Here is an 18,640-nt window from a genome sequence, read left to right as displayed (position 1 = left end):
AAGCCACTCATGGTTTTGGTCTAAAACTTCACGTAGAAAGTGCCTAAAATTGCATGTAGAAAGTGTCTAAAACTTCACGTAGAAAGTGTCTAAAACTTCACGTAGAAAGTGCCTAAAACTTCACGTAGAAAGTGCCTAAAACTTCACGTAGAAAGTCTCTGAAACGTCATAAAGAAAGCCTTTGAAACTCCATGTAGAAATTCTCTAAAACTCCATGTAGAAATTCTCTAAAACTCCATGTAGAAATTCTCTAAAACTCCATGTAGAAATTCTCTAAAACTCCATGTAGAAATTCTCTAAAACTCCATGTAGAAATTCTCTAAAACTCCATGTAGAAATTCTCTAAAACTCCATGTAGAAATTCTCTAAAACTCCATGTAGAAATTCTCTAAAACTCCATGTAGAAAGTTTATATACTCCATGTAGAAAGTTTATATACTCCATGTAGAAAGTTTATATACTCCATGTAGAACGTCCTTAAAATCTCTTGTAGAACGTCCTTATAATCTCTTGTAGAATGTCTCTAAAATCTCATGTAGAATTGTAGGAAGCTGTTGAGCAGCCGCTGAAAAGGAAGAAATGTAACGTGACTTTGTGCTCGAGCGAACGAGCGATTTGTAAGAAGCTTAAAAAAAGAAAGTATGAGAAGTAGTACTGGAAGAGATTGAATTAAGGGATGGTAGAGGAGAGTAGTCGTATTTAGGCTACGCTTGTTAATGTTCTGAATTCGAATAAAGTCTGCTTTTTTGAAAACGTTAGTAAAAACCCGGAATACTTGAATTGAAGCCGCGGCCATTTTCCTTAGGAGCCAACAGATTTATCAGAAGCGGGATATAAAACCGGACTGCGATAGAAGAAAATGTCATTTCTCGTGAGAGGACGAAAGAAAGACTTGGAGATGCTGGCATTGGAGTTGGGAGAGAAGCCGTCTTCAGATGACAGAGTCGCCGATCTGAAGAATCTCATCGTCATGTCGAAGAACTATGAAGAGGAATTTGTTAGAGGCCTCCTCGAGCAGATCATCGAAACCCGTCAAGAAGAAGCCGAAGCTCTGCGACGGAAAGAAGAAGCCGAAGCTCTGCGACAGAAGAAAGAAGATGAAGCTCAGCGACAGGAACGAGAGGCCGAGCGGCAGTTCGAACTGGAGCGTCTTCGGATAACATGTGCGGCGTCGCGAAATATCGATGATGACACCGAAAGTCATCGCATCGTACCGTGCGATTTAACCAAGAAGATACAGAAGTTCGACGCGGATAACGGGGATTTGAGTCTGTATTTACAGTACTTCGAATGCCAAGCCGAACTTGCGAGAGTACCAGAGGAACAATGGGTTACTAGCTTATTAGTGTTACTGCCTTACGAAGTGTCCGAAATCGTGATCCGTGAACCCAAAGAGAGGATTAACGACTATGGTTTCGTCAAGGGACTGTTGCTGAATCGATTCAAGCTGACGACAGAGAAGATACGGCAAAAGTTTATCCAGCACTCCCGACGTCTGAAGTCGACTTGGAAGGACTTTGGATACGAATTGAATGTCTTCTTCTCCGAGTGGCTATCTCTTCTGAATGTTACCGAGTTTGAATCATTGAAGAAACTGATCGTCACAGAACAGATGAAATCGCGGGTACCGACGAAAATTCGTGAACATTTCATCGATCAATGGTCTAGTTTTGTGAACCCTGATGAATTAGCGAAGAAGCTCGATGAATACGAAGTCGTGAGATCCGAGATCGAGGATGTAAAAAGTCACAAGTTCACCGGGACTGATGAACGAAGATCCGGATTTTGGGATGACCAAAGGGTAGATGCTCACCGAAGAACCGTTGCTCAGGATCGAATTGTGCACGTGGATCCAAGGAGAGATATAATGATGGGAACGACTTTGAACCGGAACAATCGACCTCGTATGAGTGAAGTTCGTGACGGCGAGGGACAACGTGTCAGGCCAACGGTTCCGAGAGACAATAAGCGGCAAGACTGGGAGCCCAGATGTTTTTCGTGTGGATACCTGGGTCATGTGTCGCGTGATTGTCCAAGAAAGAAGAATTTAACATGCCGCCTGTGTGGTGTGGCCGGTCATATTCAAAAGCACTGTGATCAGACTACAACGAAGAAAGTCAACTTGGCAGCAAATGGTTGTGCTGATTGTTACGAAGGGAACTGCATCAAAAATGCTAGGATCAATGATGGGCGTCTCATCTCATGTTTGATCGACACTGGAAGTAGTGTGACATTGTTGAAGAAGTCCGTAGCGGAGGATATGAAGCTCAAGTATGTGCCGAAATCAGAAGAATTATTCGGTTATGGAGATCTGGTGAAGCCATCAGCAGTTGCACTTGGGAAACTTAACGTGGATTTGGAAGTGGATGGTGCAAAGTCAGCTGTGGATGTGTTGGTTGTCGATGATAATGCACAGTCGTATGATTTGATAGTTGGACGGAACTATCTGATGTCGCCGGAAATTGAGTTTGCCGGGAGTGGAGGAAGACTGCGCGTGTGGCACGCAAGTGAGTTGCCATGTGTTCGAGATGTCGGAGTCGAGGAGAAAAGGATAGAGCTGATGACCATGAATCCAGAAGAAGTTGACGGTGCAACGATGGAGGTCATCGATGCCAGAACAGAAGATGTGGAGGACGGACTGGTGCTGATGAAAGGAAGCCAAGGAAATACTGATGTCTTGCTAGAAGTCGTGAAGGGGAAAACGAAGGTTCCTATTTTGAATTTAGGGGAACATGTTGTGAAGTTTGGTGAAGGACAGTGTATCGGTCGTGCGTCAATCGTTGTTGATAAACTGAGCATGAGGGAATTAGAAGAATCTGATGAAGCTGTAGGAAACCCCGAAGTCAGAAACTCTTTTGTGTGTGATGAGCTACGTGAAAACTTGGATGTTCTGGTGGATGAAGAAGTGAGTCCTTCGACTGATTGCTGCGTGAGTGAGGCCGTCATAGGATCGAGGGACATTGAAGTAATCTGTGAGGATGATATCATTTCAAGTGTGGCCTTGAAGGATGAACTGTGTGATGAATTACAGTCTCGCGATAAGAAATTTGCTAATGTGGGTACTACGTGTGAGGGACGAGGACGTAAGAGAAGAGGAATTCGTTTAGATGAGATAAAGTTTGACGATTCAACTGAGAAAGAAGAAAAGCGTGAAGTTTGGTCATTGGTGAATGAGTATAGAGATGTTTTTGCATTGTCCATTGAGGAACTTGGGTGTACATCGTTGACTAAGATGGACATTAAGGAAGTAGAAGGCAGCAAACCTATTTGTGTACCGCCGTATAGAACAAGTTTGTCTGAGAGGACGGCAATCAGCGATATCGTGAAAGAATGGAAAGATAATGGTATAGTCACAGAAACTAGGTCACCGTATGCTAGTCCAGTATTATTGGTGAAGAAAAAGACAGGTGAAAATCGATTAGTTGTGGACTACCGTCGATTGAATAATCAGACAGTGAAAGACAAATTCCCATTGCCACGAATCGATGATTTACTGGAAAATTTGGCTGGGTGTAAAGTGTTTACGACGTTGGATCTAGCTCATGGATACTTGCAGATACCGCTAACGGAGGAAGCGAAGTTGAAAACAGCATTCATCACTCCAGATGAAACAGGACAGTTTGAACGTATGATATTCGGGTTAGCAAATGCACCAGCAGAGTTTCAAAGACTGATGTGTCAAATGTTGGGTCCACTCATGAACACTAAGGTCTTATGCTATCTCGATGATATCTTGATACCAGCGAAGGATTGGACAGATATGATGGAGCGAATTAGAGAAGTGTTCGAAAGACTGAGAACAGCCGGATTGACGCTGAAGTTGACAAAATGTGAATTCGGGAAAAGAGAACTGGAGTTCTTAGGATTCGTTGTCAATGCAGAAGGCATTCAGCCAGGTTCGAGGAAGTTGAAAGCTGTCAAAGACTTTCCGATTCCCGGTAACGTTCATGAACTACGTAGATTTCTAGGATTGACTAGTTATTTTAGAAGATTTATAAAAAACTATGCACAGAAAGCTGATCCATTGACACGATTGACTCGAAAGAACGAAGAGTTTACTTGGAAAGAGAAACAGACAAGAGCTTTTGAAGAACTGAAGTATGCGTTGATGTGCCAACCCATACTATCACACTATGATGCGAGAGCGGAAACCGAAGTCCATTGTGACGCGAGCTCAATTGGGTTAGCGGGAATGTTGTTGCAGAAAGGAACGAACGGCAAGTGGCATCTAGTATATTGTGTGAGCAAGAAGACCACAGAAACTGAGAGTAAATATCACTCGAGTAAATTGGAATTGATGGCGATTGTTTGGACGTTGGACAGATTGCGACAATTCCTAATTGGGATCAAGTTCACTATCGTCACTGACTGTCAAGCTTTGGTCTACATGAATACAAAGAAATGCATGAATCCACAGATAACCAGATGGTTTGATCTAATTCAGGAATATGACTTCGAGGTGAAACATCGATCAGGATCAAAAATGGCACATATAGACGCACTTAGTAGAGCACCTGTAGCAGAGTCAAAAGATACTCTAGACTCATTTATCGATCAGAAATTAGAGATATGCTTAACTCTCACTGAGGAAGATCAAATCCTAATGATCCAGCATACAGATGACGAACTGAAGAAAAAGATAGAAATATTACAGAAAAACGATACGGACCGGACCAAGGAGGAAAAACAATTAGTTCTTGGGTACGAGCTGAAGAATAACCGACTCTTCAGGAAGGTGGACGATAAAGGAAAATTGAAACTATTGTATGTAATTCCGAAGTGCATGCGGAAAGGTACTGTAATCAAATTTCATGATCTTATGGGGCATTTCGCCACAGACAGAACAGTTGGGAAGATCAAGGAAATGTACTGGTTCCCATACATGAAACGCTATGTAAAACGTCATATAGCTATGTGTCTGGAATGTTTGGTCAATAAGTTACCGGCAGGTAAGCAACAGGGATTGCTGCACGCAATCGAACCCGGAAAAAGACCGTTTGCAGTGATACATATGGATCATCTGGGACCTTTTGTCAAAAGTTCGAAGGGAAATCAGGAGCTACTAGTGATCATTGACAACCTTACCAGATTCGTACGATTATTTCCAGTTAGAAATACTTCAACTACTTGTGTAATGAAATCGGTCGACATCTTTGTGAATGACTTTGGACTACCGGACCGAATTATAAGCGATCGTGGTTCTTGTTTTACGTCACAGCAGTTTGAAAATTACTGCAAGGATAACGGAATTCACCATACGCTCAATTCAACGAAACACCCTAGAGCAAATGGGATGGTCGAAAGAGCAAATAGGACTATATTGTCGTCGATAACTACAGGTATGGAGAACAGAGACCATAAGGACTGGGACGTGAAAATCAAGTTGGTAGAACGAAATCTGAACAACTTTGTGAACAAGTCATCTGGTAAGACACCATTTGAGATGTTGCATGGATATTCTCCAAGATTCAATGATGGAATGTTGAGACGGTTAGCAGATGAGGAGAATAACTCGTGGATGGATCCAGAGGAAGTAAGAAAAGAAGCTCGAGATATAATCGTGGAGAATCAAAGAAAAATGAAGAGCACCTTCGATAAGCGCAGATGTGCTACAATAGTGTTCGAACCAGGCGAGGTTGTTGTTATGAAGAAAAGTCCGAGAGCCATGGGGCAACCGACGAAGACTCAACCGAAGTATAGAGGACCGATGACTGTCACGGCTGTATTACCGAATGACACGTATCGGGTGACTGAATTGGAATCAACAGTGAAAGGACATCTGTACACGACAACAGCGCACGTGAGTCAACTAAAAGCTTGGAGGTGTGAGTCTGAGTCCGATGATGAAGACATTTCCGTGCAAGAAGAAGATGAGCCAGTGTTACCAAGACGTAATCCGAAGAGGTCGACACGTAAAGACCAGTACTGTGGGGCAATCGGGACGATTGCAGGTCAGGATGACCGAGTGTAGGAAGCTGTTGAGCAGCCGCTGAAAAGGAAGAAATGTAACGTGACTTTGTGCTCGAGCGAACGAGCGATTTGTAAGAAGCTTAAAAAAAGAAAGTATGAGAAGTAGTACTGGAAGAGATTGAATTAAGGGATGGTAGAGGAGAGTAGTCGTATTTAGGCTACGCTTGTTAATGTTCTGAATTCGAATAAAGTCTGCTTTTTTGAAAACGTTAGTAAAAACCCGGAATACTTGAATTGAAGCCGCGGCCATTTTCCTTAGGAGCCAACAGAATGTCTCTAAAATCTCATGTAGAATGTCTTTAAATCTCATGTAAAAAGTCTCCAAAATATTATGCAGAAAATCTTTCTACGTAAGAATTTTCTGATCTTTTGAAGATTTTCTAGTCTTTTATTCTGAGTCTTTGAAATCTAAGAGAGAAGAATAAGAATATAGAACTTCTCCAAAATCTCATGTATAGTATAGATGAGTATCTTCGTATAGAACAGCAAAGTAAGCAACATTTACGATAATATACATACTCGTATATCGTTTTAGTCGTTCAATTAATAATATTACGTAATATGAAAATGTTGCAAAAGTTCCGTTCGACATAATTGAGTCTTCACCGACATGATATGGGGATCTATCTATATGGTCATGGTCTCTTCATTTTCATAATCTGAAATCAATTCAGCAAGTGCATGCGATCGATTCCATAAGCGGCGGATCAGATCTAAATCTTGCGAATCGTTGTTATCATGATAACTTCGGAGAGAGATTTCCCATGTGAACTAGTAATTTTCACTTGGCTTAGATGTGAGATTTCAGAAAGGCAACGAATTGTGAATGCCGTTGCCACAGAAGTTTTTAGACTTCTCATTCATTGAACGCCCCAGCAACCGCTTTATATTTTCCTTTGAGATACAAATTTCATCACTTTCATGGTCATGTGGTTCCGGTAAGCTTCACATGAGGTCGAAACGCTCAGCGTGTGTGTGCTTCACGTGGATAAATATCGCGTATCATACCATATCGCAATGCTTCGCGTCATTCTGCAGAAAAAATGAAGAAAAAAAAAAAGAAAGCGCCATGATATGCAGAATGTGACGCGGCTGCTAATCATTCTAACTGTTGTCGATGAAACCAAAACCTGGATCACTTTTCCCTGGAAGCACAACCAATTCCAAACTTTAAACAATCGATTTTTCCAAAGACACGCTATTAATCAGTCAAGAACAAAACAAAAAAAAGTGAAACAAACTCCCTCATGAATTAAAACCCACGGCATAGTAACCGATATCGCGAAATTTTCCAACAAAACGTAAACGTTTTCTGAGTTTTGATGTTTTGTTCCCGGCACGTCATTTTTAAACTGCTGTCAAAATGATACAACATGTCACAGAAAATTCCCAAGCGGCTCATCATCATCGCCGTCCGAGCGGCGAAAACCTCATTCATCACTCAAAAATCCATCGAATCTTTCCCACATCCCCCCCATGGCATGGTTTGTTCGGGCTCAGTTTGATGGATGAACGTGCCATGGTCTAGTGATTTACAATCACACAACGATAATGACACCCCAGAGAAGAGAACAGAAATTTCACCCGAAAAGAGGAGTTCGAAACAATTATTACGGATAACAGAGTGGATAACATCGCCACGCGAGAAAAGCTGTTATTACAGATTCACCCCTCACCAAAAAGTCCCAGAGAAAGACATCAGTGTAACAGTCGTGGCGGCTTCTTAATTCGCAGAAAACGTTGAATGACATCAGGAATTCCTAATTACTTAATGAAGCATTCAAACAGCCATTTTGAATGGAAATGAAAAGAACTGTTTATTCAATATAACTTGATAACTTCACTGTTGATTATTCCGCCAAGATGGGTTAATCAATGAAGCGTTCGCCGTCACGCATACCCGATAGGAAATTGATTGAATACTCGTGGACGGTATTCTTTGAATGTGCGGAATTCTATAGACACTGTTTACTAACATCTGGCCTCGAAAGCCGTAATTACAGTCGATCTGAGCTTTGAATGACTGATGGGAGATTGCCAATATTTGGATACACTTTGAATTGGTGAATGGAATGGCGGGATTTCGCGCACGAACAAAGGAACGCGAATGGAAAGTGTTTTATACGATTCAAGAGTCGGCTGCAGAAAAAGGAGGTTGCTCCATTATTTACTCGCAGGTAATTTAGGTTTAAATCCGTATATAATGACAGAAAAACATAGCCATCTTTCTATAGATGCGAGAAGCATGCAGACCCAATCTTTAGTTTCCCAGTTCCTCAACGGATTATTCCAAATGAGAAAAATATTTTTAAAAGGAAACATTTCCACTTTCTTTCTGAAATTCACTTTTCAGAGGTTTCTGAATCTCTGAGATGAGTTCTTTCAGATTACGCAACAGGGTTCATTAAAATGGGTAAATTTTTGGTGTAAATTAAAATGCAAAATCAGTTTTTCCTACACAAATTGGATCATATTTATTTTGTTCATTCACTTCAGCATTTTTCATTCATAATGGAACATGACAAGTGTGAAAAACATAACCCTGTGCCCAATTGACGAAGGTTTATCATCCCCCTTCTGGTGATTGGTGCATTGTTATAGTAGCCAAGCGGAATCAACCAACATCCAACTGTTACATTCATGGTTGTAACATCACTCTATGAGGCAATATCTGCCACACTGTACCGTACTGTGTGCCAAAGGCTCCGATTGAAAGGACTGTAAGCATGAGTACCACGTGTTTGTGTTCCACTTACCATCTAGTCCAGAGGGGCGAGATTAACCATAAGGCTGCTGTTATAGCATGAATGAATGAACGCCAGGGCTCTGCCACTGGACTTATCCCGTTGACGAGATCTCTTCCAGCCCAGCTTCGTGGCAGAGTAGTGCTTGATATTTCAGTGCTGCCATATATACTTCCAATTGTGAGTGAAGTGTAATGATTGAATATATGTTACGTTGTAGGCCTGTTGCTCTCTGTTGCGAGACTTTTTAACGGGGAGGTCGGCTCGCATTCACGCCTTGAAGTTGGAAACCACAGAAAACCAACTTCAGCTAACCACCACTGTGGCGCCGGTGGGGTTCGAACCCGGATGCGAGTCCGTCACTATGACCACTCGACTACCACTGCCGCTGCTGCTCTAGCAGAGCGAAGAGATAGTGTCCCTAGAATCGAGACTAGAAAGGAAAAAAAAATGCATACAGGTGGAGGAAGAGACGGTCCGCGAATAGGAAAACAGAAAGAGGATAGAGAAAATAGTCGGAGGGGTTCTCATATGTAAGGGTGTGATGATGATAATCCCTCCTCAGAAAAAGCAGAGAAAAAAAAGGGGGACAAACGGTACCAATCGGCAGATAGCGAAAATCCTCACCTTGATGTGAGTACTAATAACATTGTTCGAATCCCGCACCTCGTTGAGTGTCTCTTTCTCTTCCACGTGAGTATATGAGTTGTAGAAGAAAAGAATACACACACACACACAATTATTTTTTTTCGTCGCCAGTCACTATTATGTACTCCCGTACCTCGTGGTGGCCTCACTATATGTTCTTCCTTAACCAGCATGTTGGAGTGAATTCGTACTTCTCACATTGTTCATCTTGCCACCCCCTCGAGATAGAAATGCATCTGGTCCATCCTGTTATCAGTACCCTTCAAGCTAGTTGTTTGCACGTATGCGACAAATTTATGATGCTGTTCTACTGTTTCCTACTTGGGATACTTAATACTTAACATCACTGACTTCTATGAAACGTTGTCAGTTGTGCGAAATCACCAAATATTGCTCATAAATATATCTCTTGGCGAGAAATGCAGTGACACAGCAAGTCTGCTAAAATGTATTTCACGGGGGGAAAACGAGCATGACAAAGGCATGAGATGAATATTAATAATCCTAGTCATTATGGCACACTTTATAAACTGTGCAAATTACTTTCATTTCTGATTCTAGTAAAGATTAGGGAAAAAAGCTTCGCTAAGATAAGACGGGACATTCTTTTATGAAACAGTTGGGATGAGTAAAAAATACGGAAATGTTTTGTTTTCGGGTCACGTCAAGCAGCAAGTCGTAGCGTCTCTAACATGTGATAAATATATATTTTTTTCAACATTGGGTTCTAACAGAACGACAGACGAACATTTTGTGATTTTCTCTCTCTCTCTGTCTCGGCTCTAAGGTCATGGTTTTCTTTAGAAAACGTCATTGAACTGGAAACAAAAGGGACAAAAAAAAAATTGTCGTTGTATCTGAGATGGTCCATTTTCTTTGACGTTATAAGCAAGATTCATTCATTATCCTCTATAGCCCTTTCAGCCCCTAGCATTTTTCTGAAAAAATAAATCACTTCGATGAAATTTTTTCAGCCTAAAAGATGCAATATCTACAGATAAAATTTTTCTCAGAATTCAATTGCTGAATTTTATGTAATTAATCTAACTTTTCCAGGAGGCACTCTCTCCTTGAAGCAATCTTAACGAAAAAACCCTGAAGTTCAACTTCGAGTGCTGCCCTCTGATGAAATCCCTCAAATATCATATCCACCATATTTTGAACTCTAGTCTTGCATAATCCTTCAAGTCAGGGCTTAGCTCTATGAGGTGATAAGAAAAAGAAAATCTACAGTGAGGAAAAAAAGCAACCTACTACACATTTTTGTCATCTGAGTCTCAAACGGACAGGAATCAGTCCGGACGGTCAATTTTTGACGTTGTAGCCGAGGTGTCTTCATAACCGAGGGCGTTATAACCGAGTTCGACTATATTTTGCTGTTTGGTTTGTGACGAATCTTGAGAATCTCCTCTGAGAATTTAAAAGTAAAACATTTCGCTTGATAGTCACGGTACGACAGCGTTGTTTTATGTATTTCTAGAAGGACAACCTACTACTGGACATGACTATATAGCTCTGGGGGAAAAAGATAAAAATTTAATTTTCAACTTTTTGAAAAAAAACTGCATTTGTTTACGTAAAAATGCCACAACATATAAATATTTACCTCACTCAGAACCACGACCAAGATTTGAGAAGGAAAAAAGATTGGGTAAGGACTTTCTCTCGACTCGCTTAAATATATTCATGGTGTATTGGACAAAGTTATATGGAGACCCCGGAAAAAAAACGAAACTCTGGGACTAAAACTGTTCAAAAATTCAATTTCTGACCTCCAAAGAGTCGAGATTATGCGCTGTTGTGAAGGCGTAATACAGGTCTCTTCGCCGTCAGCTACGTGCCAAGTTTCCCAATTATTTCCAGGAAAGAGATAAGAAAAAAAAATTGTCTTCCAAGTTTTGATTCTTTCTTTGCGATATTAAAATAAAAGTCAACGAACTCTCGACTAATTCCAACACCGCCAGAGAGATTTCCCATTTGATTTCGGAAGAAATGAAATTTTTGATGTGGGTTTTGTCCAGTGATGTTTGCGCAGTCGCAGCTTTTTTTGAAGCGGCTCCCGCCAACGAAAAGTCTCTCATTTTTACAGAATTTATACAAAGGAAGAATTTCAGAAATAATTTCAGAACTCATAACAGAAATAATTTTAGAATTATTGTACGATGAATTTTCAATTATCAAACGGAATTGATTTTGAATTATTGATGAAAATTAATTTTGCATTACCGAACGAAACTGAATTTTGCATTACCGAACGAAACTGAATTTTGCATTACCGAACGAAACTGAATTTTGCATTACCGAACGAAACTGAATTTGATTTATCGAACGGAATTGATTTTGAATTATCGAACAGAATTGATTTTGAATTATCGAACAGAATTGATTTTGAATTATCGAACAGAATTGATTTTGAATTATCTAACGAAACTGATTTTGAATTATCGAACGAAATTTATTTTGAATTATGGAACGAAACTGATTTTGAATTATCGAACGAAATTGATATTGAATTATTGAAGAAAATTAATTTTGAATTATCGAACGAAATTTATCTTGATTTATGGAATGAACTTGATTTTGAATTATTGAACGAAACTGATTTTGAATTATCGAACGAAATTGATTTTGAATTATGGAACGAAACTGATTATGAATTATGGAACGAAAATGATTTTGAATTATTGAACGAAACTGATTTTGAATTATCGAACGGAATTGATTTTGAATTATCGAACAGAATTGATTTTGAATTATCGAACAGAATTGATTTTGAATTATCTAACGAAACTGATTTTGAATTATTGAATGGAATTGATTTTGAATTATCTAACGAAACTGATTTTGAATTATCGAACGAAATTGATTTTGAATTATGGAACGAAACTGATTATGAATTATGGAACGAAAATGATTTTGAATTATTTAACGAAACTGATTTTGAATTATTGAATGGAATTGATTTTGAATTATCTAACGAAACTGATTTTGAATTATGGAACGAAATTTATTTTGAATTATGGAACGAAACTGATTTTGAATTATTGAATGAACTTGATTTTGAATTATTGAACGAAACTGATTTTTAATTTCTCAGAAAAATTAATTTTGAATTACTGACAAAAAAAATATTGGAATTGGCGGAAAAATTCACAATTCATGAGAATTCATAATTAATGAAAATATTCCAGAATAATTGTAATAAATATTCCAGAATAATTGTAATAAATATTCCAGAATAATTGTAATAAATATTCCAGAATAATTGTAATAAATATTTTCAGAATCAATTAGAATTCATAATTAATGAAAACATTCCAGAATAACTGTAGTAAATATTTTCAGAATGAATTAAAATTCATATTTAATGAAAACGTTATTTCAGAATTAATGAATATTCATATTTAATGAAAAAACAATTTCAAATACAAACACAATTAGAAAGGCCACAACAGGAGAAATGCTCAACGAGGTGGCTGAAAAATGACGCCCATAAATATATATATATATATATATATTTATGGGAATTATAACTTATATTATAATTATATTTAATTATATTTAATTAATTTAATTATATTATTTATGGGACCATATATATATAGGCTATATATATATTGGATGTCAAATTATAACCAAAAAAAATACAGCAACCCGATAAAAATCATATACGTATCATGAAAGAAAAAACCTAATAGTAATTCAGATTGAATAAAATAATAATTTCAGATTCAATGAGAGAAAAAGACCTTGTGTTATCTTTGATTCAAGCTCAAATAATTAACAGGATGCAGCGATTATTTAAGGAAGTCAAGGAAGAACAACATGTTTACTTTTTTCTCAACAGCTAAATAATATCAGCCTTCGATATGGACGAAACAATGTTCATCTCTTCATTACGTAAAACCATCTACGAGTCGCGATGGCCGCCAGGGAAACATTCCGTGGCCCTGATGACAGCGAGTCCTTGATCATCAATGACATGTTACGTTGTAGTTGAAGTTATAGTGATGGACACGTTCTATTATCATTGCTTGTTGGGGAAAAATAATGTTTTCTGTTGTATTCGGAGGGGGAAAAAAAGGAAAGAAAATATGGGGGTAGGGGAAGAGGGGTCAGAGGTGATTCAACAATCATTGTTGAGACCTATAAATTGAGTAACATATGTCTTGTTTCGTGAAACAATAGGATTTACGCCTTATTACACGAGATGATTTCTTTGCGATTCCAATTTGAGATTCAAGATCGATTTTCCAGATTAGTTATTCTTCGCTCTGGATCCCGTGAAATGTATGGTAGCGTTGTCTTAGAATAGATCTCTCAGCATCGATGGAAACTGGTTTGTCGTCTTCTGGATTTTATATGGATGCTTACTTTGGAGGCACAAAAATGAGTTCATCAGATAGCATTTGCGTGAATTATGAGGCTTTTGTTATAAAATAATGTTTCATTTTTCATCTTCCTGTTGGTGGATTTCTCATTTTCTCTATACCGGTATTCTTCAACCGCTGGTCTAAGTACCGGTGCCGGTCCGTGAGAATTTCCTGCTGGCCCACGAAATATTTCGATCACTTCATGTAGCCACCATTTAATTTAAGATTCATTAAATATCATACCGTTTATATTAGGCCTCATAATCACACGCCTCTTATATAAATAAATGCGATCACATTGGGGTTTCTGAGAAAAATTACGTATCGATTAATGCACCCAAAAAAGAAAAACCCGGTTGTAAGTATGATCAACTTGTGTCCCGGTTGATGAAACGGGACAACTCTGTTTTTCTTTCCCATATAACTACAGTAGTTCCAAAATATTAAATCATGCCGTTTGTTTTCCATATTGTTGTAAAACAGTTTTTTGTTCCTTTGAGCTATTCGTTTTTTACATTCAGAAATTCTAAGGAGTCAGAATGATACTGTAATGTGTATGATGAGATATCATTTTTTTTTTTAATAACGTACGGAACATTCCATAGATCTCATATGAAAGTCTTCCGTCCGAGAAACTGAATGTTGTCAGTTGAAAGAAACTGGTTATGAACTGAAGAAAAAGTAATTTTTTTCTACCTTACGCATGCCTTGATTACGGGAAAGTCATTGCGAAAGCAGCGACACGTACACCGATCATAGCAGTTATTACCATCTGATTGGAACATTGTGAACTGATTATGAGAATCAAGGAAACAGATATTTTCTGTATATTATGAAAGAAAGAAATGCCATCTGGTCTCCACTGGGACTCGGAACACAACCCTTCTTTAAAACCGGGCAAGAACGCTTGTTACCATCTAGAGCACTGTCCTGCCTTTCTGATTTCACGCACTGATCTGTGAAGCACTTGCAGCCTCTATGAACTTCAGCAAATGGACCCCATACGGGACGATAGAGAGAGAGAGAGATAGACGGTTTTTTTTCCTAAACCCAGGATATCAAGAGGAAGAAACAGATATTTTCTATATAATATTATTTTTTTATAGCAAGCTTGCCTGGTTTGCAAGAGGGCCTGGGTTCGTGTCCCGGTGGAAACCAAGTGACTTTTCTTTCCGAGTTCAACTCGGCATAATATCCAGAAAATACATGTTTCCTTGTTATCTTGGGCTGAGGAAAAACCTCTCTCTGTATGAGAATTTCTATCAAAAAAAGAAATCGTCTGTCCTCCTACATAGATTTGCAGGTGATTGTTAGGCATTTGCAATGATATTGCCCCGTTCCCGTACTTTGCAAAAGTGATAACTGATAACAGTCCCGAATGGTAACGTTTCCCATGATTCTAACAAGCGGCTTTTAAACGGCATATTAAAAATAATAATAAGCTCTTAAATTTCAAGGAATAAAAATGTCTACACATTCCAGCATTAGCTTTGTTTTATCTAGGCTGTACAAAAAAGAAAAAGGTTATATCAAAGCTTAAAAAGAAGACTACAAAAGTAGGTCTCCGTCAGAGAACAAGAGTTCATTGCCGAAATGTAAGATAAGCGGAAGATGAAAGATGAGCATGACACATAAGAAATATTTCGAGACAAAAAATGAGTATATATCGACTTTGTATCACGTACGAGATTCCCTCGGGGCTAAGATATTGTAACAGTAAACAACTCGATGTGCTCTTCTTTTTCTCATTATTACAGCTCACAAAATAAAAGACTGGCAGTTTTTTATTGGAACCGAAAATAACAGGTTTTCAAGCGTAAAATAATAATAATAGTCGGTACAAAGAAAAAAAACGATTGTTATATAAGCGGAGGAAAACCTAATAGTTTTTTTGGTGAAAAAAAAAAAAAGTTCGAAAAGAAACCGTAGGTGGTTTATCACGTGGCTTGGCTGCTCGTATAATCGTCCACTGGTACGTGACTGAAGAACCGAAATTGTTTCAATACCATTTCCGAAGGTGACCGAAGGTTCCTTGCCAGATTAACCACCGCAAGAAGTATTTATCTTGTATTATTTTCCTTTTGTTCATCATCAAATCGACTTGTGAGTGTTGGTGTTTGGAAGCGGATATAATATCCTCCCAAGTCCCGAGTCTTGTTTCGGGTTATTAAAGAAACTGCAGTTCCTTGAGTGTGTCTGGAGGCGTATATCAGCTGCGATGATGGGACTCGATGCGTTTTTTATATGCGTGGGATAAAACGGTAAAAAAAATACTTGTAACAGCATTTTATATCATGCTTGTATGGACTGACCATATGCGATTGAATAAAAATACGGGACGTTAACGAAAAGTTTAGTTAACGAAAAAGTTGCTGAAATTTCAATTATTGATGAAATTTCGTCGATTAAAGGGAAGTGAAGTGGTTGCTGCCAAACGCAGTTATTTGAAAGGCATTTCAATTCTGTTTAATATTTATATCGATTATTTTATTACTTTCTTTTTCTTGTTTTTGTACTTTCGGCATTTAAGGAATATGGGGTGAAATAGTACAGAGCCTACAACCTAACGACTGGAGATAAAGCGGGACTAGTTGAAATTGAGGTTCTTCTGTTAGCCCTTTATCTACCGGTAGGTTTTTGAGATCAATAACGTTCAGAAAACAACTTTGATGAGATCACTTCAGATGATTAATTGATTTCGATAAAACTAAAAAATGTGCTGGATGCCACAAATATTTCTTTTTAGAAGTTTTCAATCAAAATGCCTGCGATGTGAACAATTTTCAAACAATGTGCGTGTGAACAGGTTTCAAACAATGCACTTGTTAACAAGTTTCAAACAATGCACTTGTTAACAAGTTTCAAACAATGCACTTGTGAACAGGTTTCGAACAATGCGCTTGTGAACAGTTTTCAAACACGTTTCTCGCGTTTTTGTCAAAATATTTGGACAGATCTCTGATTGAAACCGACATATTCCCTATACCGGGGTTCTTTTATAGCTTTTGCACTCCTTAGCCTTCTTGCACCAATAAAATGAAGACAAGTGACCACCAGTACCTATAATGAAGGTTAGGTTTTCTCACGCAAACTCGTGAACCCTTCGGAATCTTTTCAAGAACCCATGGGTCCGTGAGCCCTAAGTTGGCAATTTCAGCCATAGCTGGGCAGCTGATGCGGATACAATTACAGAAATAAAATACTTCTATAAATCAAACATATTTTTATGTATTGTGACGATGAGGAGAATATGCAGTGTAATAAGTACGTGCTTGACCTGAGAAATTTCATTGGCTATTTTCATGAATATTCCCAGCTGTTTCCCACCCAGTATGTTATTTTTTATTACCAATAATTTTTATTTGATTCTATCAGACTATTCATAGAAAATTATTTTTCCATAACATACAAGGGAAATAACAATCTGGACGGCATTTTATTTTTGTTCTTGCTACGCACTTCAATTACTTTCCCTCTCGCGTTTTATTTCTCATACAACAGAACTGTAACGCTATCACACTTGCTCGAGGTGTTAACGCTGTGCATCCTCGAGTGTATTTCGGTGTTTTATTATGGGAAATGTTCGTGACATGAATTGAACCGGAATAGAAAGAAAAAAAAACCAAACACAAACCTTCATAACAATGCACATCGGTTTTTTTTTTAGTTTTTTTACGAATTCAGTCGCAGTGAAAAACGTGGACGGAATCCAAAACTTTATGTGTTGAGCAAATAAGAAAAATGTGCCGGAGGCAACGGTCAACGGAATACACTTTTTTCTTTTATACTTGAGCATATTTTTCTCTTCAGTGGCATCAGTTTGCTCAGTTTTCACTTTTTTTGTGGTATGCACCGTCCGTCTTCGTTTTGTTCCGATTTTTATATACTCTCCCGTGTCAGACAACGGGGTCTGTTTCGTGTACATACGAACTGTGACTTGACTCGATATATGCCTATATTACCTTGAATAAGAGCACGAGGACTGCAGCCAAAGGTCTTGGACGGGTTATATTCAATTCCAACCAGCTTCCGTCGTCATATCCATATTCAAAGGGCCTTACACCTTTTACCATGGCCAAAAAGTCTCAAAATGTATTATCTAATACAAATACAAGGCCAAAATAGGCAAAATGCCCAAAGTGGTTGCTGAGAAAAGATGCCCATAACAAATATGGATGTCATATATTTCAAAGAAACATCCTTTAAAACAAAAGGTTGGGAGAAAAGTCCTGGCTACATTGTAAAAATTGATTTAACGGAAAATGTCGACCAACTGATCATTATAACGTGTGGTTTGCACCAAAATACTTGTAAAAGGCGTCGAGTTTTCTTCTTAATAGATAATACCAACAATTCGTAATTCAACCCACGAATGTCGCTGCATCACAAGAAACTCGATATAGCGCATAAAAATGAGACACAAACACTGTACGTAGTAATATTTATCACGATTTAGGCCACATAAAGCTACCGCATTTCAATATTTCCACATCACTTAAAACACCAGAACTGCCGAGCGGTAATTTTGGCCCCACTTGGGAATTTCGTTTCTTTATATATATATCAATATTTTTTGTGAAGCGTGCCCTCGATAATTCATGAACATACAAAGCTATGCACGTAACCTCTTCCCTTCGCGTGTTTTATCTACGAAAAGTCTGGCAGCCCTAATAACCCTTCATTGTTTTGCCTTATCGGAACCCCTGAGTTGGAGTAGGTGTCACTTGATTGTAGTGAAATAACTTACATTCCGAAATTTTGAAATCAATGAATAATACGGAATGTAAATTTGAAAAAATATGGACATGATATTTTTTATGGGGTTGGGGCGCGGGGGCCGCCTCGTTTATCTAAAAACCTTCATACGATGATATTTCAAAATTAATTTAATTTCAGGTTTGATTT

General features: G+C 38.4%; 1 protein-coding gene across 3 annotated transcripts in view; it reads right to left on the bottom strand.

The window, feature by feature from the left end:
- Positions 1-18,640, bottom strand: part of LOC149084428 (uncharacterized) — a 410,069-nt gene that overhangs the window by 349,993 nt on the left and 41,436 nt on the right. The gene's annotated exons all lie outside the window — the stretch shown is intronic.

This window comes from Pholcus phalangioides, unplaced genomic scaffold (assembly GCF_987345545.1).
Source record: "Pholcus phalangioides strain wild (caught in Gottingen) unplaced genomic scaffold, Ppha-v1.0 ptg000008l_1, whole genome shotgun sequence".
Classification (NCBI taxonomy): domain Eukaryota; kingdom Metazoa; phylum Arthropoda; class Arachnida; order Araneae; family Pholcidae; genus Pholcus; species Pholcus phalangioides.
This window is presented reverse-complemented; position numbering and strand designations above follow the sequence as displayed.